Here is a 24110-nt window from a genome sequence, read left to right as displayed (position 1 = left end):
TCACTGCACAACACTTTAGTCTTAAAAGTAGTGAACATTTTGGAATGACCTAAGTGAAAAGGAAAGCATACTAAAACATTAGAAATATCAGAAAATAGATAATTTGGATTCACAAAATCAAGAGTTGCATAGAAGAGTAGTGAACATTTTGGAATGACCCAAGTGCAAAGTTTCTCAGGCTCTCAGCTAACTGGGTTGATGGGAGATATAAGTTTTATGTTTGAAAAATGCAGAAATAAACATCGTTTCATTAACGGAATCAGATTAAAAGATGGCACAAGCAGTGACTTAGTTCCTCTAAGACTCTAAAGCCAACTGAACTTGAGAGAATTTAAACCTCAACAAAACATGTCATAAGAAAGCAAATATCCCAGATGTAATGTCCAGCCTCACCTTATTATCCAAAAACCTGAAATTTAAGTCAATCAATTACCTGTCCAATAACTCTTCCTCACAGGAATTCCCAGAAGAAGACAACCAATCTAAGTCAACAAAGTTGGAGCAGTCATATGCATCTGCATTTTGGTGTTCCAGGGATCGATCTCTTTGCATTTCTACAAAAAGTTCCCTTGCAGGAACTGTTTGAGCATACCTGCATAAAGAAAGATAAATAAGCAGAGCAGAAGGCGAGAAAGAAAACGATGTATATGGAAGTTTTTACTTTCTAGGATAACAGAAACTTAAACTAGATTTTCATGCTAAATCTAAATTCATTTGAATTCTCAGAAGTCACACTCACTTGTGCATGCAGTGAGAAACAAAATCCATAGACCATAGATCAACTAACCACAGAAATAATGGCAAGACAACACACAACTATTGCAGATTGTGGTTTCTTATGGCTTACCTACACTTTACACTTCAATCAGACCTCAACTTCCAGCTTGTCATTCCAAACTTTCACTACAGTGCATGCGTCAAATGTCAGCTAAGCTGTTACTGTGGCACTGTAGCATTGGCAAACTGAAAATTTACACTACTAAGGTTTCACCTTGCTGGAACCTTTTCAGGAAAAGGAATCATCACGCGCTTCCTTGTCTACTTGGTAAATCGAGAATGAAAGTTGAAGGAACTCAAACATTGGTAAGGTAGTGGGGCACGTTTCAACTAGTTTTCATCTGACTTACCAAAGACTAGCATGGCTTCGTATGGGCTTGGAATCAAAAGAAACGCAATAGGGTAATCGAATAAGGGTTGGGACAGGATCCCTTGATAACCCCAGGACTCTAAATTTTTTATAAGTGACATCATTGTATTAACGAAAAAGGGTCAAAAATATCCTTAAACTATTTGAAATAGACCACTTTTATCCTCCGTTAAATTTTGGTGCCAATTCAGTCCTCGTTGTCCAAGGCTGAATCTTAACCTTGTCTAATCAGATGAATTAGCCGTTGAAGGGTAATTTTGACCCTTTTCCGAAATTTTAATCCTCCTCTTTTAAAATTCATTTTAAAGTTTTATTATTTTCCCTTTTCTCCCCCTCCCCCAGGACTCTAAATTTTTTATAAGTGGCATCATTGTATTAACGAAAAAGGGTCAAAAATATCCTTAAACTATTTGAAATAGACCACTTTTATCCTCCGTTAAATTTTGGTGCCAATTCAGTCCTCGTTGTCCAAGGCTGAATCTTAACCTTGTCTAATCAGATGAATTAGCCGTTGAAGGGTAATTTTGACCCTTTTCCGAAATTTTAATACTTCCTCCTTTAAAATTTCATTTTAACGTTTTAAGTTTATTTAGTTTTTACCCCCCTTACCCCCCCCCTACCCCCCCCCCCCGCGTCAATCTCAGCAAATAAATTCAAATAACACCCCATTTGGTTTCTTCAAGCTCTTAAAACCCATCCACGGTGGTTTAAAAATTCTTCCACAAGCTGCTCCAAAATCAGTTCAATCTTCATGTTTAAGTACCAATGAGTAACACTGATAATTTTCAACAACAAACAACCTCAATCTTGTAAGTTTTCAGCACCAGAATTTTAAATCTCAAAGTGAGTTTTCTATTTTCATCACTTTTGTTACACCCAAACTCCAAATCAGCGTATAACTATGAATCTAATTACACATCATTGTATTTCACCTTCAAACATTTTCGGTTTAAAAAGAACCCACATCCGAATATGTTAGCTCAAAATGGATTTTCAAATTTTTTTTTTCAGAGTTGTTCGCGCCAACTCTAAAACAGTGTTTAGCAATTAGGTTTCAAGCTCCAATTTCAAATTCGACTTAAGTTCACGAAAGAATGAAACTGGATTCTGAATGAAATTTAAAAAGATATCAGTCCAGATCTCGGCTTAAGTTCACGAATCAGCACTCAATAATTCAAGCTCCAATTTCAAATTCGCTGAACTCCCACTTCGAACAAAACCCCTCAAATAGTGGCTAAATCGATACTTAGCACAATGTGGTTTCAATCTCCCCCCAACAGATGCAAATCGACACTTTTCTTTTACTTTTTGTTTGACGATTTTGCCGCAATATTGCTACTATGTATTGGAGCAAGAATCTCACTGAAGTGGGGAAGGGGGAGAGAAAGAGAAAAGAGAACAAGAAAAGAGTACTAAAATTTCTGAAAAAGGGTCAAAATACCCTTCAACTATGCTAATTAATCTAATTAGACAAGGATTAGGGTTTAAGATTCAACCGTTAAAACATAAGGATAGAAGTGGTCCAAAATTTAGACAGCGAGGACTTAATTAGTACAAAAATTTAATGGAGGGTAAAAGCGATCTATTTCGAATAGTTAAAGGGTAATTTTGGCCCTTTTCTGTTTTATTAGTTCTGTTCCAACACCAAAAGTGTTGAAGTGCGTGACCATCTCATTTAAAAGCTCAAGCTTTTAGATGAGATGATCACACACTCAACATGGTATCAGAGCAGGTAGAGGTAGTGGGTTCAAGTCTCACCGTCACTCATTATCAAAAAAGAATTTTTACATGCTTGGACCATAAAAAAGAATCAAGTTTGCACGTGATGAGGCGCGTTGAAGACATAACTTATTTTTCACATACAAGCGATATCTATTAGATTTTATTCTTGTTAGAGAACTTCTAATATATATATATATATATATATATATATATATATATATATATATATATATATATATATATATATATATATATATATATATCTTTTTTTCGCTTTTATATTATTTGGTATGATAATGACATGAGTTGAGCTTAAATGGAGAAGTGAGGACTCACATAGGCGACGCTTAACTTGTTTGAGACTGAAGTGTAGTTGTTGTTGGGGAGAAGACAATGGGGTTAAGTGAGAACCCATCTCAGAACCACATGACACGATTTTCAGGTCAAAATTGAGTTCCACGTATAAAATAAGAGCAAAAAAAGGAAAAAGTAGAGACACAACTAACAAATCCTAATTGCACAATGATGTTAAGAGTAGTCCAAATTAGCAAGTCACTAGATAATACATTGCAAAACAAGCTATGGATCCATAATTGCACAGAATTATAAAGATGCATCACTGAATACACTTCCTTCAATCAAATATGATGTACCTTGAATATGTCAAATCACTTCCACAAGTTGATATTTCTGGTGTTGATTCAGAGAGCACTTTGCTCCCTTCTTTGGACTGATTAGACAGGTTAGACTTAGAGAGACCCTTTCCAATACTGCGAGTTGAAATGGGAAATTGACTTTCATGCAGAATATTTCCATCTGAGAATGATCTTTGGAAGAGCGACCTGTTTATCACCGTAAGAATATACAGTTAACCGTGCATACTTTAAAACAGCAATTACAGGAAAAGATCAAGCCAAACTAGCATTTCTGCCATCTCTTTTGTAACACATTATCTCAGCGTAAATTAATTAAGCCTTGAAAATGCAACGGAATATCGAAGTCTTTGGAATGAAATAGACCATTAGTAACTTTCACAATATTTGTCTCATCCTAATCTGGATGGTAAATATCCAATCTATGAAACACAAGAAAGTTAAAGGCATGACACCACAGCTTTGACCATTATACCTTCCATTGTCACCAGCATAGCTTTCGCCATTCCTACCCACAAAGTAATGCTGATCGGAGTCCAGTTCCCATATATCACGTCCACCCTCTTGGGGCTGAAAGTGTCCCAAAAACCTGCTCATAAAATGTCATCAAAATGTCAAGTTGCAGACCACAGCCATTTTTCATATTATCTGAAATTTCGAGCAAGTGGGCAAACAGAATATTGAAAGAAGAGAAGCTGAACTTAAAGGATTTGAACAAACTAGACCACTCACTCAGACTGCATTGACACATAAGAAAAGAAAGAAAATGCGCTTACACATTAATAGCATTTTGTTTTTCTGTATCCATGTAGGCATTGCTGTAATATCTCTGAAGAGTTCTAAAGAACTCCTGCGATTGAATAGCAGCTTTCCACTGGCCCCTCTTCGCTGAAAATATCTACATGACACATTCCAACGTTGTCAACCAACCCAAGCTTAAACTATTAACATTGGGTGAGAAAAGATAAAACCTACACGTGTAGAATGCCCTGGGCTTTGTCTCCATTAATATCAAGGAGGCATATAATAGCTAATAAAAATGAGGCAAGAATGACTAAATTTTGGGTCCCTACCATTCTCTCTTCTTAAGTTTCATTTTCTGATTGCTGCATCGTATCTTCTATTTACATAAAAAAGATCTATTAGGTCACTGGTTCTACTTACAAGTCAAAAGGTTCTTTCCTTTCTCAATTTGCAAATGAGATGAAAAACAAAACAAAAGAAGAAACAGAATGGCAATGTACAAATCACATGAAATCCCCACCCATGCACCCCCTGAATCGACATTATGGAAGCATCTAGTAACAATAACTTCTGTGATATTTTTCATTTTATTTATTTTAAAAAAAAAAAAAAAACTTCTATGCTATTATTATCTACCATGGCAGTAGAGTCAGGATTGTAGTGTGGTGACAACATAATCAGACACCAGCACAATTCAAATTTCAAAGAAGATAACTGAAAGATTTATAGATTATCTACCTCATTAATCATTAACGCAAATGTTTTTCATCACAGTCTAGCCAACCTAATAATTTGCAAAAAGAAAATTAGAGAAATGGAAGATTGTTTCATAATAGCAAGAATGATGAAGAAAACCATAAAAGTTCTCTTATTTCATCTGTATTTTGGTGTAAGGAAAGAACCATATTAATTGATAGTTGGACAACTTAATGGACGACTGTGAATGACTCCGGTTGTGTCATTTTAGCAACTTATACACATTTTTGACACCTATATTTTCTAAATGAAATTATTGATTCATAAAAATGCGCAAAAAGAAAGGAAAATGCTAAGCACTAGCTTTACCTTGTTGTGAGCTGCAGAGCCACCATATTGATGAGCAAGTGTATCACCCATCCTCTCATAGAACCCCATTAATTCTTCTGCCAAAGGATCATCAAGGTCTATCTTTGTTGAATTTGTAACTCCTAAAACATGGAGTTGATGACCCAAAGCAGCCAATCCATATGCATATTGTGCCACATTAGTACGATCCAGACAATCTATGCAATTTGTCCTTAGCACCCCCCTTTGGNACTACTACCAACTTTTAACCTTTTCCCTCTAGCGTATCTGAATCACCGACGTCATTATTATATTGTTTCTCAACATCAGGGTCAAAATGTTTCAAAGGAACCATATTACTAGCAGCAGCATTCCTGTGCCACATCATTGCAACTATTTTTAAAAACAATTCTAAGTGGCTCAAGCATACAACAGAAAACCTAATGTATATGCAATTCAACTTTATCCATTTTTTATTGACCTACTTTAGATGGTAGCTCACATCAACATAGAACAAGAATATTTTTTCGTATCATCTTTGGGAAACACAGAAGTGCAGAAATTCTATGCTGCATCACTGAATATGGAAGAGCTTTTTGACTCTTGTCGTGAACCCAATGACTTGAAAGATAACAGATGGCATCAAGAAAATATACAGCAAGGATTTATATAAGGAAGCAAATGATCCAGACGGTTGTATTATTGCCAATTGAAAGAGGCTGCAGAGAAGCGAGTGCAATTGTAATATTATGAAAAGAGTCGTACCGGACGTTGAGTATTCATCATTTAGGAATAGATGTATTCCCATCCCCTATTGGGAACAAGAATCAATGCACAAGGATAGATGACGAGGGCTCCATTAGGAAATGTTGGAAAGCAAGTTAAAACCAGCAACTAATAGTCTAAAGAGTCTTCCCCTACGCCCTTCGCATTCGACTCGGCTTTTCAACCACACTAGGACCTACTTATGTATAAAACATCTGTCCCTTTGTCCCATCTCATAGGATAAAATCTGATCCCAAGGAAACAATATATATTGAATCTTAAATGATGATGAATAAATACTATAGATTTTAAAAAGAAATCTATTTATATGTTACAAAAACAAAATAGGTTTTAAAAAGAAATAAAATATCAATATGTTTCGTTCTTATATCAACTTAATAGTTAATTTTAAAACTAACTAATTATTCATGTATATCAAAGTAATTCCTTTAAGTATAAGCCTATCCCTCCATCATGCCATCCGACAATAATGGGGACTAAAACCTAAATCTTTTTGCAGCATTCCTCCATAAATTCAACATCAAATCAGCACAAGTTTTCCCTTTTGCAGCACAATCATATGGCTAGTGAACCTTTGCCTGTCTAGATTGCAGCAGCCATGGGCTGATCACTTACACTTCAAATATGACAAAACCAATATGTCAAATGCCAAAAATGAGATGTCCCAAAAGTTTCAGCCCATTGCCGTCTTAAGACAATTATACCCAGCTAAACAACTGAGATGACCGGCACAGCATAAACTACTGTGCTTTAGCAATTCCGAGTATATTGGTTTTCTCCTGGGGTAATTTCTTAGAGTGTGTTAGGATGTACGCTACCAATAACTGATCCAAACTTCAAACACATGAAGTTCAAGTAACGACGGTCATTACCACCCCTTTGATGCAATTTGGCAAAGATTTACATTCATTCATCCATAAAATTTACAAAAGCCTCTAAGAATGGATTAAAAAAGGGGATCAACCGAAGGAGGATAATTAATGCACACTACGCCAAAGAGGAAACAAAATCCTAAAGATTCAAGACCATGACAAATAATAATACAAAAGCGATGGGTTTTCTGACAGCTGCATAGAGGAATAACTACCAAAAAGAAGTAAATATGCTAATAACTACCAAAAAGAAGTAAATATGCAAGAAGAGGGATAAGGTAAAACATCATTGAGAATGAAACACCATAAGAAAGATTAAACTTTGCTGACGATAAGGAATGTGAATGGCCAATTGGACATGATGTAAATAATCAACTCAATTGTATAAATGTGCTACCACATAAAATGATAAAAGCAGGTTATTTGTATAGAAATTATGTCTTACAAGTGCTTGCAGATTTGTCAAATGGGATGAGAAACTTACTCAAATATGGGCCATTTCAGACATCCCTCAGATCTTAAGGCTGGTGTTACTTGACAATAGAAGAAACCAGTCAAATTCAATGCATATGTAGCCACTTTTCCCAGAGAAAACAAGACATTTGTAGCTTTGCTGGAAAGGGGAAAAAAGGAAGAGCAAAAGTTATAGCAAATCAGATCTTTGAAAAAGAAGTTAAAGAAACAGAAATGAACAAGTCAATTACCTTCGTGAATGCTTGTTCAAATCCCAGTGGAGAAATCTAAGTCGATTCTCCTCAGACAGATCTTTATTGATGTATTCAATTGCATTAGCAAATTCGGTGCGAAGGATAGACTCCCGAGGCTTTTTTTCTTGGGTCTGCCAAAAAATTTCACAGTAGTGAGATGCTTTCTTCCTTATTCACCCTTCTTTTAGCAAATTAGCATGCCTAATGAGATAGGGTAGGGTAATCAGGTTGTTCAGGAAGAAGGCACTCTGCTCCTAAGAAGAAATGCTTTTACTTGCCCCTTAGGACATCATAACAGTCTAGTTCTGATCTTTTGTCAGATTATTACAAGAGAAAACAACAGGCTGACAAAAGCATCCCTCACCTTAATCAGATCCAAAATAATGATGGGGTTCCCATATCTCGTAGCAAGATTCTCGAAATGAAGTCTCGTAGCTTCATATGTCTGGTCCCTCTTTGACACTAAATGACAAACACTAAGTTAACTGAACGGCAGTTTTAAATTCTTACAAAGGGAGCATGAACTTGCTTGAACATACATATAATATCGGGCTTGATATTTAGTCGTGAAGTTTCCTGAGACCAAAAGAGTGGGATAGACCCACGATTTTGAACAGCAGAACTAATATGCACTGGGAAATCTTCTGGAACATCCTCAAATAGAATCTGCTCAGTCTCAACATCATTTGCAACTCTACCCTTTTCATTTACGCCTCGTTTCAGATATCTAGAAAGGGGAAAAAAAAGTTAGCACCAGAATTGCAGGGTAAGCACTAAGAAGAAAGACAGTTATGATGTCCAGATGAGAAATATAACTAAAGAAGACTGATGGGAACGCCCAAGTAGTAGAACAGAAAACTGAAACCTATAGCATTGCATAATAGACCATGCTAAGAAAGTACAACACAATCACCCATTTAAGAGGTCCAATAATAGAATATCACAAGCCTGGGCATCTTTGTACAGTAACTCATAAAGTTATGCTGCAACCATGTTTGCTCTTCTAAACATAAGCTATAATAGCTCATTAGTAGCCACGTAGGCTATGCTATTAACTGCCAACCATGGATTGAAGGAACAAATCATACAGAAAATCAGCTAACGTGCCAAAATAGAATACCTTCTGCTGATGTAGACTAATCTTGAGAAAGTTGAGAAGATAAATTGTGAATACTTTTTGATAAAGACAAATTGTAAGTACTTCTACACACACACAATACAAAAAACTTTAAATACCACAACACTCCCGCCCACCACCACCACACCCCAAATATATTATACATATTATCCATGCAGAGGCCCAAAAGCATATGTATATTTTATAATGAGAACAGTACATTTTAAAATGTTTAATAGGGAAGAAAAAGGCTAATATACAGTAACCAAACAGAAGATATCACATGTTATATTCCAGAATGCATGACTGACATAAATGCACTCAAACATTATAGTCAGTTCTAAAAGTTATCACTAGTGACAAGATTGCAGAAATTGTCACCCTCCAAAAGCAAGACAAAAGATTAAAAAGTAGAAGATGAGAAGACTAGATCCTTCAATATGGGAGGGCGGGTTATGATAAGGATACCAGAGGCCTTCCATATGTCCCTGTTGGAATGGCTATGGACATCCGCAAATATAAGGGATGCACAAAAGAGAAGGAGATATTTGAAAAATATGGGAGATTGAGTAATGAGTAACAAGCCCTTATGAAGTAAGCTTCTGGAAAGGAATTATGAAAGGGAAAGCTTCTCTCTTAGTATCAAAATTTTTTTTTAATTAAGTCTTTCTTAGTACCAGATGAGAAGGGCAACTAGTTGGATGAGTGGTTTAGATATTTATTCCTGAACGAAGTATCTCCATGCCACGCGTCTATGATATAACAAGCAATAGATTAGCATCACCACTGGTTCTTTTTATTACATAGCCCATCTTGGGAAGTAAGCTTCCCAAGAGATATTCAGAAATGGGAGGGGTCAGATTTCCCAAATCTCTCGGTATGGATCCCTAGGGTACAGAGAAAGGGGTGTTTTTTCACTTAGCTTAGGGGAGGGGGTCGGTCGGTTCGATTCGGTTTTCATGAAATTCGGTTAGGCTTATTCGCTTTCTGATTTTTGATTTGTTGCACCAATATCCGAACCGAAATTTCTTCGGGTTTTTTTGTTTTTGCTTATTTGGTTCGGTCGATTTTCAGTTTGTTTCGGTCGGTTTAAGTATGTCAAAAAATATTCGAAAATGTATCACAGAACAAAGAATGAAGAATTTTGTAGCATCAATACTTATTGTACACTAAAATGTCCAGATCTTATCAGTTAAAGCACTTAAGGTTGAGCAATTATAGAGAAAGTGCAGCACCATGCATCAAATGTAGTAAACTCAACAAAATAAAACATAATAGATCTTGTCATTTATCTTTAGTCAAACAAAAGAATAGGCGAAGTGTTGGCTAGTCTCTCGAATAACATTCACAGACATGTTAATCCTAAGGAACGGAAGAGAACGCAAGGAGAACAGACGTGCCCTTGCAGGCTTGCAGCAGCAGGATATCCAATAACGGCAATTATTATGACTGGTAAATGGGAAATAAAAAATGGAATTGGAACCCTACTCCAATTATTATCCGATAGGCTAGTTAGTTTTAGATTTCAGAAATGTGAGTGAGAAAATTGCATTGGGCTTCAACGTTAGACTTCAGTTATGCCATATGTGGTTAAGGAGAGGAGAGCCCACCAGAGCTCTTATTAAGAAAGCTTATGGTTTGTGAAGTAGTTAGTCATGTTTAGTGTCCCATATCGGGAAGTAGATACCTATTATCATGTAATTACTGTATATAAATAGGGTTGTACAACACTTTAATCAATAATAAGATTTTTCTCCCGTGCATTCTCACATGGTATCAGAGCATTAGTGAGAAAAGATCGTTGTGCGTCATTCCAGCGACATCCGGGAAGAAATAACTCAGTCACCGTGCAATTTTCCAGTGACCTAAGTGATTGATTTGCGTCATCTTATGTTTGGTGAGTGTTGTGCACAAACCATCACCACCATTAGATTCAAAAACCTCCGGCGACCAAACCACAAAAAGATTCTCCGGCAACAGACGCCCCACGCGCCTCCACGGGACACCCAGATCTGCGATTCCGCCGGCTCGCCTGTCCCACGCGTCCGCGCGTGCGTGCTTCTCCGGCCATTTTTTGGCCAAGCTTCTTGAGGACAGCCTAGTCGCACATAAATTCCGAGTCCATTGGTACTATTTCCGACAGATTCCGACAACTTTGGAATTTTCCGGCGAGCTACAATGATTTTTCCGGCGTGAATAGTGATTCCCAGAAAATTTCTGCTTTTTCCGCACAATACATTCGTATCAGAAGCCTTTAACTCACAATCCGTTGGATCCAATGCATTGAATCCAATCCAGATGGTTTCTTTACCGGATTATATCGAGTTCCTTCAGTACAAAGCATGTAAACAGACAACTTCCGTTGTTCAAACTGATAGTAGCGTGACTTTTGTCTCCCAATCTTCAACCTCTGAGTCTTGGATCATTGATTCAGGTGCATCTGATCATATTTCTGGTAACAAATCTCTTTTCACTAGTATTTCATATTCTCAATCTCTTCCCGCAGTCACAATGGCCAATGGGTCTCAAACCATGGCAACTGCAATAGGTCAAGCAAGCCCACTTCCTTCCTTACCTTTAGATTCAATCCTCTATGTTCCCAATAGTCCTTTTAATCTCATAGCCGTTAGTCGCTTAGCCAAATTACTTAAATGCGCTGTTTATCTCTTGAAGACCTTGTTTTTATACAGGAACGCAGTACGGGGCGGATCATTGGTATCGGACGAATCAGATGGACTTTATTACCTTATCCTTGCAAAATCACATGGACTCGCTTCTTGTCTTCCCTCAATAACTTGTCTTGTCACCGATTCACCAGATTTATTACATAAACGGTTGGGACATCCCAGTTTGTCAAAACTTCAGAAAATGGTACCTGGTTTATCTCACTTGTCCACTCCAGAGTGTGAGTCATGTCAGCTCGGTAAGCATACCCGCTCCCATTTCCCTCGGCATCTTGATAATATAGCAGAGTCACCTTTTACTTTAGTCCATTCAGATGTTTGGGGTCCTAGTCAGGTCAATTCTACCTTGGGATTCCGCTATTTTGTCAGTTTCATTGATAATTATTCCAGGTGCACTTGGATATTTTTGATGAAAAATCGGTCTTGAGTTATTTTCTATTTTCCAGACCTTCCACGCTGAAATTCAAAATCAATTTGGGGTTTCTATCCGCACATTTCGTAGTGATATTGCCCTAGAGTATTTGTCTTCCCCATTTTAGCAGTTTATGAACTCTCATGGGGTTATTCATCAAACATCTTGTCCGTACACATCTCAACAAAATGGGGTAGCTGAAAGAAAGAATAGACATCTTATTGAAACTGCTTGTACCCTAGTCATACAATCTCATGCTCCGTTGCGTTTTTGGGGGATGCAGTTCTTACATCTTGCTATCTAATTAATCGTATGTCATCTTCAGCTATCCAGAATCAAGTTCCATTCTCTGCCCTGTTTCCCACTTACCTTTGTTCTCTCTTCCCCCCCGTGTCTTTGGAAGCACGTGTTTTGTTCATAACATCACTCCAGGAAAAGATAAATTAGCTCCCCGTGCTCTTAAGTGTGTATTTTTGGGTTAAACGAGAAAGCAAAAGAGGTATCAATGCTATTCTCTTGACCACCAGCGGTATTTTATGTCTGCTGATGTTACCTTCTTCGAAACCCAATCATACTTCAAAGATCCAGGTAATTACTTAGATATTTCAGAGGTGCTACCAGTTTCATGTTTTGGAGATTCAGTCACTACCTCCCCTTCATCTTCCTCTACAACTCCAGCTCCACACCTACTGCTCCAGTTGCCCTACCGCTCCAGTTGCAGCTCCACCACCTATAGCTCCAGTTCCACCACCTAGTCCAGTTCAACCTTCTGCAGCTCCACCACTCTTGACTTATCATCGTCGTCCACATCCAGCATCAGGCCCAGGTGATTCACGTCCTGCATCAGATTCTGCACCTAGTGCGGACTTGTCTCCTCTTAGTCAACCAATTGTTCTCCGCAAAGGTGTACGATCCACTCTTAATCCTAATCCCCATTATGTCGGTTTAAGTTATCATCGTCTGTCATCACCTTATTATGCTTTTATATCATCTTTGTCCACTGTTTCTATCCCAAAGTATACAGGTGAAGCACTATCTCATCCAGGATGGCGACAGGCTATGATTGAGGAGATGTCTGCTTTACATGCAAGTGGCACTTGGGAGCTTGTTCCTCTTCCTTCAAGTAAGTCTACTGTTGGTTGTCGGTGGGTTTATGCAGTCAAAGTCGGCCCGGATGGCCAGGTTGATCATCTTAAGGCTCGTCTTGTTGCAAAAGGATATACTCAAATTTTTGGGCTTGATTATAGTGACACTTCCTCTCCCGTGGCTAAAGTAGCATCTGTTCGTCTCTTTTTGTCCATGGATGTTGTACGTCATTGGCCTCTTTATCAGTTAGACATTAAGAATGCTTTTCCCCGCGGTGATCTTGAGGAAGAAGTTTATATGGAGCAACCACCTGGTTTTGTTGCTCAGGGGGAGTCTAGTGGTCTTGTATGTCGATTGCACATGTCACTATATGGTTTGAAACAGTCCCCTCGAGCTTGGTTTGGTAAGTTCAGCACAGTTATTCAGGAGTTCGGCATGAGTCGTAGTGAAGCTGATCACTCTATGTTTTATCGGCATTCTGCTCCTAATCTGTGTATTTATCTGGTGGTTTATGTTGATGATATTGTTATTACTGGCAATGATCAGGATGGTATTACTAATCTGAAGCAGCATCTCTTTCAGCACTTCCAGACTAAGGATCTGGGCAGATTGAAGTATTTTCTAGATATTGAGGTCGCTCAGTCTAGCTCAGGTATTGTTATTTCACAGCGGAAGTATGCCTTAGACATTCTTGAGGAGACTGGAATGATGGGCTGCAGACCTGTTGACACTCATATGGATCCGAATGCTAAGCTTCTACCCGGACAAGGGGAGCTTCTTAGAGATCCTACGAGATATAGGAGGTTGGTTGGCAAATTGAATTACCTCACAGTGACTAGACTTGACATTTCTTTTCCGGTGAGTGTTGTAAGTCAGTTTATGGATTCTCCCTGTGATAATCACTGGGATACAGTTGTTCGCATTCTTCGGTATATAAAGTCAGCTCCAGGCAAAGGGTTACTATTCGAGGATCGAGGCCACGAGCAGATTGCTGGGTACACAGATGCTGATTGGGTAGGATCACCTTCTGATAGACGTTCTACGTCGGGATATTGTGTTCTAGTAGGAGGTAATTTGGTCTCTTAGAAGAGCAAGAAACAGAATGTAGTTGCTTGATCTAGCGCCGAAGCCGAATATCGGGCCATGGCTATGGCAACGTGTGAGCTAGTTTGGATCAAGCAGTTGCTCAAGGAGTTGAAGTTCGGAGAAATCAGCAAGATGGAACTGGTGTGTGATAATCAAGCTGCTCTTCAAATTGCGTCAAATCCGGTGTTCCATGAGAGGACTAAACACATTGAGATCGACTGTCACTTTATCAGAGAAAAGATACTCTCAGGAGATATTGTTACAAAGTTTATAAAGTCGAATGATCAGCTAGCAGATATTTTCACTAAGTCTCTTATTGGTTCTCGTATTAGTTACATCTGTAACAAGCTCGGTACATATGATTTATATGCACCGGCTTGAGGGGGAGTATGAAGTAGTTAGTCATGTTTAGTGTCCCACATCGGGAAGTAGATACCTATTATTATGTAATTACTGTATATAAATAGGGTTGTAACCCCAAAACCGATCACCGAACTCAACACCAAACTTTAGAAAATTATAAACCGCAAATCGACCGTATACACCGAACCGAATAAACCGAAATTATCGGTTCGGCCGGTTTTTCCAGTTCAGTCGGTGTCATGCCCACCCCTACTTAGCTAGCTACGAGAGGTTGATCTCAACGACGGAGAATATGAGAAAGAGGGAGATTAGTTGTGTCAATTGCTGCGTCATGTGTAAATACTTAGGAGAAGATGTGAATCATCTCCTTTTATATTTGTCGGATAGTGTCCTGTTTGTGGTGGGAAATCCAAAAAGATGGTTTGGACTCCAGACGTGATGTCAGGAACGGTGAAAGAAACAATGTTTAGCTGGACTTTCAAAAGACGGAACAGAAGAAGCAGGGCATGGGATGTGACTCCTCTAGCACTTAGTAGAGAGAGAAACATCAGCGCATTTGATTGAGTACAGAAAAGTTCTGCACACTTGAGGAATAGCGTCTTTATCCCTTTTTTTTGTGCACCCACAAGGTTCCTATATGTATAGAAGATTAGTTTTTTTTTTGTAGAAAAAACCATATTTTTTGTAACTTTTTGTTTTTTGGGTATACTTTTGTATAGATGTGTTTTTCACTCTCTTTTAATGAAATTTATTACTTTATCAGAAAAGGAATAGCGTGATGTTCTGAATTGAAAGAAAATTTAAGATGAAGAAAGATTTATGATTCATTTGTACTTTTGGCTCAAAGAAAGAATATCACTTAGTATAGACAGTTGGTTAGACTTTTTAGAAGATCAGTAGCATACGTACTCATGCCATATATACTTTTGACATTGCCTTGGTGAATCAATGGACGGAGTTTTGACTTATTAAAAAGAAAATAATAATCTGACAAGAATAAAACAAGTTATACTCATCTTGAATATATTCAACTGTTTACCTGGTACCAGCATAATGACGTGAACGTCTTGCTATTAGAGTCAACTTGAAGTCCCGCCCAGAGAGAGACAAAGTATCCTGAATTCACCAGAATAACTTCATTAATGGCCCATCTTAAGTATGCAAAATAGAATAAGTCGCACAATGTTGTTTGGCAGGGCTGCTCTTTGGAAACAAAAAACCAATCTAAGTGTCAAACCATCAAAGTAACAGTAAGAATAACTTATTAAAAAAAGTAACAGTAAGAAGAATGTATTATGCTTTAAACAAAGCAGCCTCGCATTTCAATCCCATAGACCTTCTTAAGTAGCAAATTATGTTGCAGCATGGTAACAGAGCTACATAATGCTTGGCATTTTTGCTGTGAAGGCTCTTCTGGCTACCTAGATTGCATAAGCACAGATGCAAACTCTTGATATAAGAAAAGGTATTACATGAAGAAAAAAGAAAAATAGAGTAATATATAATAATTAAGTATACTTAGTTTTAGTTATCAAAGTTGCACCTTAAAGTTGAAACTCTATTCTTACATGGTTGTTGGCCTTTAGCCTTTCACTGATGATTTAATTAAATATTGGACTTGGGCTAATGCCTAGTGGGACTACACTGGGTTTGTTGTTGTCGTTGCCAATGCCTAGTGGTATGTCTGGTTCAGTAATTAAGGCCTAAGGGCCAAACTGGTATGTCTAGTTTAGTAATTAAGGCCTAAGGGCCAAACATAAGGTATACAAATTTTGGATTGTCGAAATCCAAAAAAATTTCATCCTAAATTTGGAATTTGAACCAAAATCCAAATTTCAAAAACTAAAACCAAACACCAAATCATAATTCAAAAAAACAAACCAAAAGTCCGAAACATTTGTATTTCGTACGGGTTCCAATCTTTTCCAAGCTATCCTACCCATAGGTCTTGTGGTCCTTGATGTTCATTGCTCCCTACCTTTTTGGCACAATAGCAATATAGTATGAGTTCTGACTTTTTTCCGAACTTCCCATCTTTTGAAATGTAGCACTCTCCATCACCTCTCCCTTAATTGTGCACCAACATCTCGGAAGAAAGCCAAGGTAAAGCCATCTGGACCAGGGCCTTGTCACATGTACAACTCTTCACCTCCTCCTCCGGACCTCCGCAATAGCCCTCTCCAACCACTCCTTATATCTTCTTCGATTTGGTTAAGCACTACCCCTCCCAATTTACGTCTTCCACCGCGCTTACTCTCCATTCATATGTTTATAAAACGGGAATATTGCCTCCTTAATCTCCTCCTCCCCCTCATATGCTGCCTTATTATCTTCCATAGACTCTATAAAGTTTCTCCTCCTATTCAATACCGCTATGGTAGGAAAAAACTTCATAAAACATTTCGTCAACAAATCATCAAGTCAGCTGCCAAGGTGCAGACAAGAATAGGCTAATTAATCCTAGTAGGGGACATGCTCCAACCGGAAGGACCATGCATGTGCTAGAAAGACATATATATGATCATATGGATCGCTTTTCATAACTTTTCGGACTTTAGTTGCTAAGGTTTTTTCACTTAATGACCAGCCCTACTTGTCTTATAAGCCAAAACTATAGAAATTTCAATGTGTAGGAGCAACCCTTAAAGGAATAAGCAAGTAGGCAGGCACTTAAGTTCTTCTGAATATCCTGCCTCTGGAGTTCTGCATGAAATTCCTGAACCTTTTTTTTTTTTTGACTTTTCCCCTTTTCATATCCAGAGACCAATTTCCCTCACCATTCACCAGGTGAGAACAGCCCTCTGCTTGCTGCTGTCTATTAATATTTATGCTACTGTAGATAGTTAGTACTTGCATAAGTAAGTATAGTCCCACTTTGAATAGGATTAGTATATGTTGTGTATTGTTATAAACAGGGGTCCTTGTATAATAGTAAAACATATCAATAATATAATTCCCGTGTATTATTTCTCACATGGTATAAGCTAAGTTGCTCCGACACGGCAGTTTAGGTGCGACACCTTTGTCGAGACGACACTAGTATGGGTGTGGGTACGGGATCCGGTACGGATCTGGTCAAACAATTTTGGGTACTTTGGCCCCGACAGACGAAAAAATACGAGATGAGATACAATTTGATTCCCGAAATCAGAACCAAAACTCGGGTAAATTTGAAGAAAATAGCGTAACTTATCTAGGAAATCAATACTTATCTACAACTTGAGAATAAAAAAATAATGCAAGACATATGTAAGTATTCCATAAAATTTCTCATAATTTAGAGATATTTATATTTCTATTTTTTAAATTATTTTTAGTCGAATCCCTGCACCGTATCCGTACTAGGATTTGTATCCCTGAATCTTAAAATTTATATCTCGAAGGATCCGACCTCTAAATCCGCACCCGCGTTGGACACTCGCACCCGAATATGAGCAACTTAGGGTATCAGAGCGTTGGTGAGAAACATCGGGGAAAGAAAACTCTACCAGACAGTCGTCGTGCATCAATTTCCGGCGACTTCTAGGGCTATTATTGCGTCACCTACGTTTCCATCAATGTTGTGCTAAAACCGACACCACCATAGGGTTCTCCACCCTTCGGCGACCAAACCCACCCGAAAACTACCCCCTACGCGCCCGCACGCGCCTCCCAGAAGTGAAATTTTCCGGCGGGATCCCCCAAGCACCAGCGCATGAGCCATCTTCCAGCCAATTTCTGACGAAACTTCTTTTGAACAGCTTACTCGCGAGGCTATTCCGAATTTGTTCGTCCAAGTTTCATCAAATTCCAACAACCTTTTTTATTTTCTGGCAAGACCTATGCAGATTCCGGCGACTGATGAGTTTCCAGCGAACTACAATGTCTTTTTCTTCACTGTTCCAGTGAGTTACTATTGTTATTGATTTTCTCTGTTATCTGGTCCAACAATGTCTTTTGGACTTTACATTTTTTATTATAAAGCACGAGTTCTGGAAATTCAAGTTTGATGATTACTTTGGAACCCTTAATGGGAAGTTCAAACTACTTAGCCTGGGCTTCTTCTGTTGAGTTATGGTGCAAGGGTCAAAGTGTTCAAGATCATCTATCCAAGAAGGCTAGTGATGAAAATGAAAAGGCCAAAGCACTTGGGAAAAGAACAATACTCAATTATGTAGTATCCTATGGCGATCTATTGATTCCAAGTTGATGCCTTTGTTTCGTCCATTCCAGACATGTCAGTTAATTTGGGAAAAGGCACGTACTTTATACATTAATGACATATCTCGTTTCTATTATGTGATATCGCAGATGATAAATTTGAAGAACCAGGAATTGGATATGTCAATTTACTTAGGACAATACATATATTCATGGAGGAATTTGAGAAGTTGATGCAAGTTTCTGCTAGTGTTAAAAAGTAACAAGAACAATGACACAAGATGTTTCTTGTTAATACACTCGCTGGACTTCCTAATGACCTCGATTCAGTACGCGACCAAATTTTGGCTATTTCGATTGTCCCTACCGTTGATGAACTATTCTCTTGATTACTTCGCCTTGGTGCAGCGCCCAGTCACACGATGATCTCATCGCAGACAGCTGACTAATATGTTCTCGCACCCCACACAGTGAAAAATTGGGCATCTCAAACTATGTAGAATAGATGAGGAGGTCATTTTGGAAGGTCTCGGCCCAAGTGTTCTTATTGTAATAGGCTTGAACACATCCGTGAGGTATGTTACTCTTTGCACGGTCGACCACCTAAAAATATTCATGTTGCTAAAACCGAGACTGCAGGTAATCAGGGGTTTAGTGAGTTCCTTCAGTATCGAGCAAGTAAGCAGACACCTCCACAAGTAGCCTTTGTTGCTCAAACTGATACTTCTGTTGCTAGTAATTCCTTTGCTCGTGTTTCCCAGTTTACTACTCTTGGACCGTGGGTTATGAACTCAAGCACCTCTGATCATATTTCTGGTAATAGGTAACTTTTGTCAAATATTGTTTATTCACAGTATCTTTCCAATCTTACTTTAGCCAACGATCTCCAAACAAAAGCAAAAGGAGTCGGACAAGCTAATCCCTTATCCTCTCTCACTTTAGATATTGTTCTTTATGTCCCTAGTTGTCCTTTTAATCTTGCATTTGTTAGTCAGTTGACTCGTTCCCTCCATTATGGTATATATTTTATTGATGATTCTTTTGTTATGCAGGACCACAGTACGGGACAGACAATTGGCATAGGGCGTGAATCACTAGGCCTGTACTGCTTTGACTCACTCAATCCTTCCACAGCATATCTAGTTACAGATCCTGCAGACCTAATTCATAGACGTTTAGGACATCCGAGTTTATCCAAGCTTCAAAAGATGGTGCCTAATTTTCCTAGTTTGTCTACATTAGATTGTGAGTCGTGTCAACTTGGAAACATACCCAACCACTTTTTGGCGTATTGTTAAAAGTCGTGTAGAGTCTATTTTTTCTTTAGTTCATTCTGATATATGGGATCCTAGTTGGGTCCATTCAACCTTAGGATTTCGTTATTTTGTTTGTTTTAGTGATGATTACTCAAGATGTACTTAGATATCCTAATGGAAGATCGTTCTTAGTTTTTTTTTTACCATCGTAACAGATGATTTTGAAACTTACGGTTTTCCATTTGCAGGAGGAAGAGATGAAGGGCAGAATTAGTCCCACTGGGTGTGCCAATTTGTTTACAATAAATTTCAACGTACGAAAAATAACTACAGTCACAAAAGAATAGAGTAATTTTATTAACCAATTGTGAGTACAGTTCTGTTTCTCCCTTGATTCTTCTCTCCCGATTATCTCCGTGATTCGAGGGATGGAGCAGCGTGTTTCTCGAACGTAGGATGATGCAGACTTCCTTGGATGTATCTAATTCCATGAAAGTATGTTGTGGATCTTCTTGAAGTATTTCATTATCAAGAATTATCCTGCCACATCTTGATCTCTTTGAGAGTATCCCGTGAGTTTATGCGATATTCGAGATAATCTCCATTTTTAGATGTTTTTTAAGGGAATATGTAACCCATTTTATAGGAGTGACCTAGGGTTAGGGTAGAGTAGCCTCCAAGTTAGAGTTTTGGTAAAGTAGCCTCCAAGTAATCCTAATAGACTCCTAAAATTTCGAGAGTCGTCTTGTAGTGTCTTGAATTTAGAATTTAGCCCAATTTCGTATGGGCTTGATGATTCTAATAAACATCGTTATTGGCCTCTCATTCAGTTAGACATTAAGAATGCTTTTCTTCATGATGACCTTGAGGATGAAGTTTATATGGAGCAACCACCTGGTTTTGTTGCTAGGGGGGACTCTAGTGGCCTTGTATGTCGCTTGCGTCGGTCACTCTATGGTCTAAAGCAGTCTCCTCGAGCCTGCTTTGGTAAGTTCAGCATAATTATTCAGGAGTTCGGCATGACTCGTAGTAAAGCTGATTACTAAGTTGAAGCAACATCTCTTTCAGCACTTTCAGACTAAGGATCTGGGCAAATTAAAGTATTTCTAGGTAGATCAGTGTAGCTTAGGTATTCTGATCTCATAACGTAAGTATGCATTAGACATTCTTCAGGAGACATGAATGACAGGTTGTAGATCTGTTGACACTCCTATGGATCCGAATTCTAAACTTCTGCTAGGATAGGGGGAGCTGCTATAGACGAATGGTTGGCAAATTAAACGGAAAAGGGCCAAAACTGCCCCTAAACTATTGACCAAGGGCTAAATATACCCTCAGTCCACCTATCGGTCCAAAAATGCCCCCAACGTTATCTTTTCGGCTCATTTCTGCCCTTATGACTAACAGTTAATTTGAATTAAAAAAATATTCAAATTCCACATGTTATTTTATTACTGGTCCAATCCAATTAAATAAATGAAAAGGGGCCAAAATTGTTCCTGAACTAATGGTCAGGGTTAAATATACCCTCCATCCACCTATCGGTTCAAAAATGGACCAGCAATTTCACCTACCTGAAAAAATGCCCAAACCCGCCATCAATTCTTTTTCACCTTAAACAAATCTATCTTAGAATGTTTTGCCAATTTATAAGAATCACAAAAAAATAAACTAATTTTTCTTTATTTTGTTTATAATCTGATCCTTTACCAACAATATAATAATACATTGTGCATATATAGATAGATCTATATACATACAGAGTAATCATAGAATTACCACACGTTATAAACGAAAGCAACTAAACATCATAAAAGAAAGCAGGCTAAATATCATGATTCTTTCATATGTCTTCTAATTAGAAACAAAATAAGGTTTTGGTCGTTTCAATTTTCATAAAAGAACAAAGTAGCGAAAACTAACATTCTAGGAAAAATGTTGGCCTTAAATTGAGATTATCGACAAGATATTAATATTGACCATTAGGAGTAACGAATATGCATAATTTGATTTCTTATTTCTTGTGAAGGATGGATGTCTAATAACTAATGGTCAGTCACTGACCAATATTACCCCATTAATTTCGGGCTAATCTGACCACCTCGGTGGTCACTAACAAAGACTAAGTCTTAATATTAAAAAGAATAAGTAAGAGGGAGGAAGTAAAATAAAAATGAGCGAAAAAATAATTTTCCGATGAGATTTTATATTTTTCGGGCGGGTTAGTGTTTGGGTCGGATAAGTTAGAAAATCGGATATTTTAGGGGTATGAACCGATAAATGGATGAAGGGTATATTTAGCCCTGGCCAATAATTCAAGCGCAATTTTGGCCTTCTCCCATTTTTTTAATTTGATTGGACCAGTAAAAAGATGATACGTGGAATTTAAATGAAACTCTTTTTAATTCAAGTTGACCGTTAGTCATAAGGGCAAAAGTGAGCAGAAAAATAATGTTGGGGGCATTTTTGGACCGATAGGTGAATGGAGGATATATTTAACCCTTGGCCATTCAGGGGCAGTTTTGGCATTTTTCGGATATTAAATTACTTTGGCATTTTTCGGATATTAAATTACCTCACAATGACTGGACCTGACATTTCCTTTCCTGTGAGTGTTGAGTCAGTTTATGGATTCTCCCTATGATAGTCACTGGGATGCAGTTGTCCGCATTCTTCAGTATATACAATTAGCTCCAGGCAAAGAGGAGTTGTTTGAGGATCGAACCATGAGCAGATCATTGGATACTCAGATGTTGATTAGGCAGGATCACCTTCTGATCGATGTTCTACGTTTGGGTATTGTGTTTTTGTAGGAGGTAATTTGGTGTCCTAGAAGAGCAAGAAACAGAATGTGATTGCTCGATCTAGTGTAGAAGCAGAATATCATGCGATAGATATGGCAACATGTGAGGTAGTTTGGATCAAACAGTTGCTCAAGGAGTTTAAATTTGGTGAAATCAGCCAGATGGAACTTGTGTGCGATAATCAAGTTGCCCTTCATATTGCGTCAAATCTGTTGTTCCGTGAGAAAACTAAACACATTGAGATTGATTGTCACTTCGTCAGAGAAAAGATACCCTCAGGATATAGTGCTATAAAGTTTGTGAAGTCGAACGATCAGCTTGCAGATATTTTCACCAAGTCCCTCAATGGTCCTTGTATCAGTTACATACGTAGCAAGCTCGGTACATATGATCTGTATGCACCGACTTGAGGGGGAGTATTAAATAGTTAGTAGTTGTATAAATAAGTATAGTCTCACTTGGAATATGATTAGTGTATGTATTATGTATTGTTATAAATAGGGGTTCTTGTATTATAGTAAAACGTATCAATAATATAATTTTCCGTGTATTATTTCTCACATCTACTACACAACGCCATTCCTATTCCAAAACCATCATTGCGGCCCCTGAATTTCTCTTCTATTTTTGTTGCATCGGCAGAGCCCCATAAAGCAAAATCACAAATTAGCATTTTGGATATGTACGTAAGAAAAACACCCCCCATGCTTGCCCAGATAAGTGGAGCGCTATTAACATGATAATTCAACAGCTGGAAGAAAAATCAGTTAGTCAAACAACTTTGATTGTATCCTTAACATCACCCCAGCCAAACAGAAAAGAGAAAAAGAGTGCTTGTGGAATCATATGGTTCTCCTTGCACTCTTTGGGCTATATCAGCAGGTTTTTTCCTGATTGTCTTTGTGATATATTCCGCAAGAGTGAGAAGCAATGTAAAGTAATTTTAAACACCAGATGAATCACCTGCTTGAAGAATCCATAAACCAATGCCACTGTCCAAGTAGTGTTGTGAAGGAGATTTCGTGCTGTACGTGTCAGATATTCATTCCAGACAAACATGGTCTCATAAATGTCGGGTCCAGTCTCATTATTGCACATGTTCTTCTGTAGACTCCTCATAATATGGTATGAGTAACTGAAGAAGAAGTCCTTCGTGAGGTCCACCATGCAAAGGAGTTTCTTGTACCTACACCATGAGCAGATCAGGACTAACCAATCATAAAACTAGTATAAGTTGAAGTCAACAAAAACGTACAAAGGCCTATATTCTTGAGGAAACCGGCCATCCCTGCCCTCATAAACAGAGAGAGAGAAGGAGAGATACTTTCTTAGTCATCATCACTACTTTCTTCCAAAGACCAAAAATTATTTGTCAAACACATAGGAAAAACCTAAAGGAACTAGCTGACTAGGAACCTCTCAAACTAAATTTAGTGAAAGTAAACAGCAGTCGATTTTGTAATTATGTTTTGTTTCCGGGTTGGGGG

At 38.1% G+C, this 24110-nt stretch overlaps 1 pseudogene across 1 annotated transcript in view; it reads right to left on the bottom strand.

Annotated features, from left to right (window-relative positions):
* LOC109228478 overlaps positions 1-24110 on the bottom strand; it is a 29752-nt pseudogene that overhangs the window by 2184 nt on the left and 3458 nt on the right. The window contains exons 4-14 of the transcript XR_002068386.1: positions 23587-23809; positions 15463-15539; positions 8215-8402; positions 8040-8137; positions 7673-7806; positions 7453-7581; positions 5332-5684; positions 4299-4420; positions 3998-4111; positions 3523-3711; positions 434-592 (exon numbers count right to left, since the gene is read on the bottom strand). The product of XR_002068386.1 is annotated as a phosphoinositide phosphatase SAC2-like (transcript). The remainder of the gene's footprint in view (positions 1-433; positions 593-3522; positions 3712-3997; positions 4112-4298; positions 4421-5331; positions 5685-7452; positions 7582-7672; positions 7807-8039; positions 8138-8214; positions 8403-15462; positions 15540-23586; positions 23810-24110) is intronic.

This window comes from Nicotiana attenuata, chromosome 7 (assembly GCF_001879085.1).
Source record: "Nicotiana attenuata strain UT chromosome 7, NIATTr2, whole genome shotgun sequence".
NCBI lineage: Eukaryota > Viridiplantae > Streptophyta > Magnoliopsida > Solanales > Solanaceae > Nicotiana > Nicotiana attenuata.
This window is presented reverse-complemented; position numbering and strand designations above follow the sequence as displayed.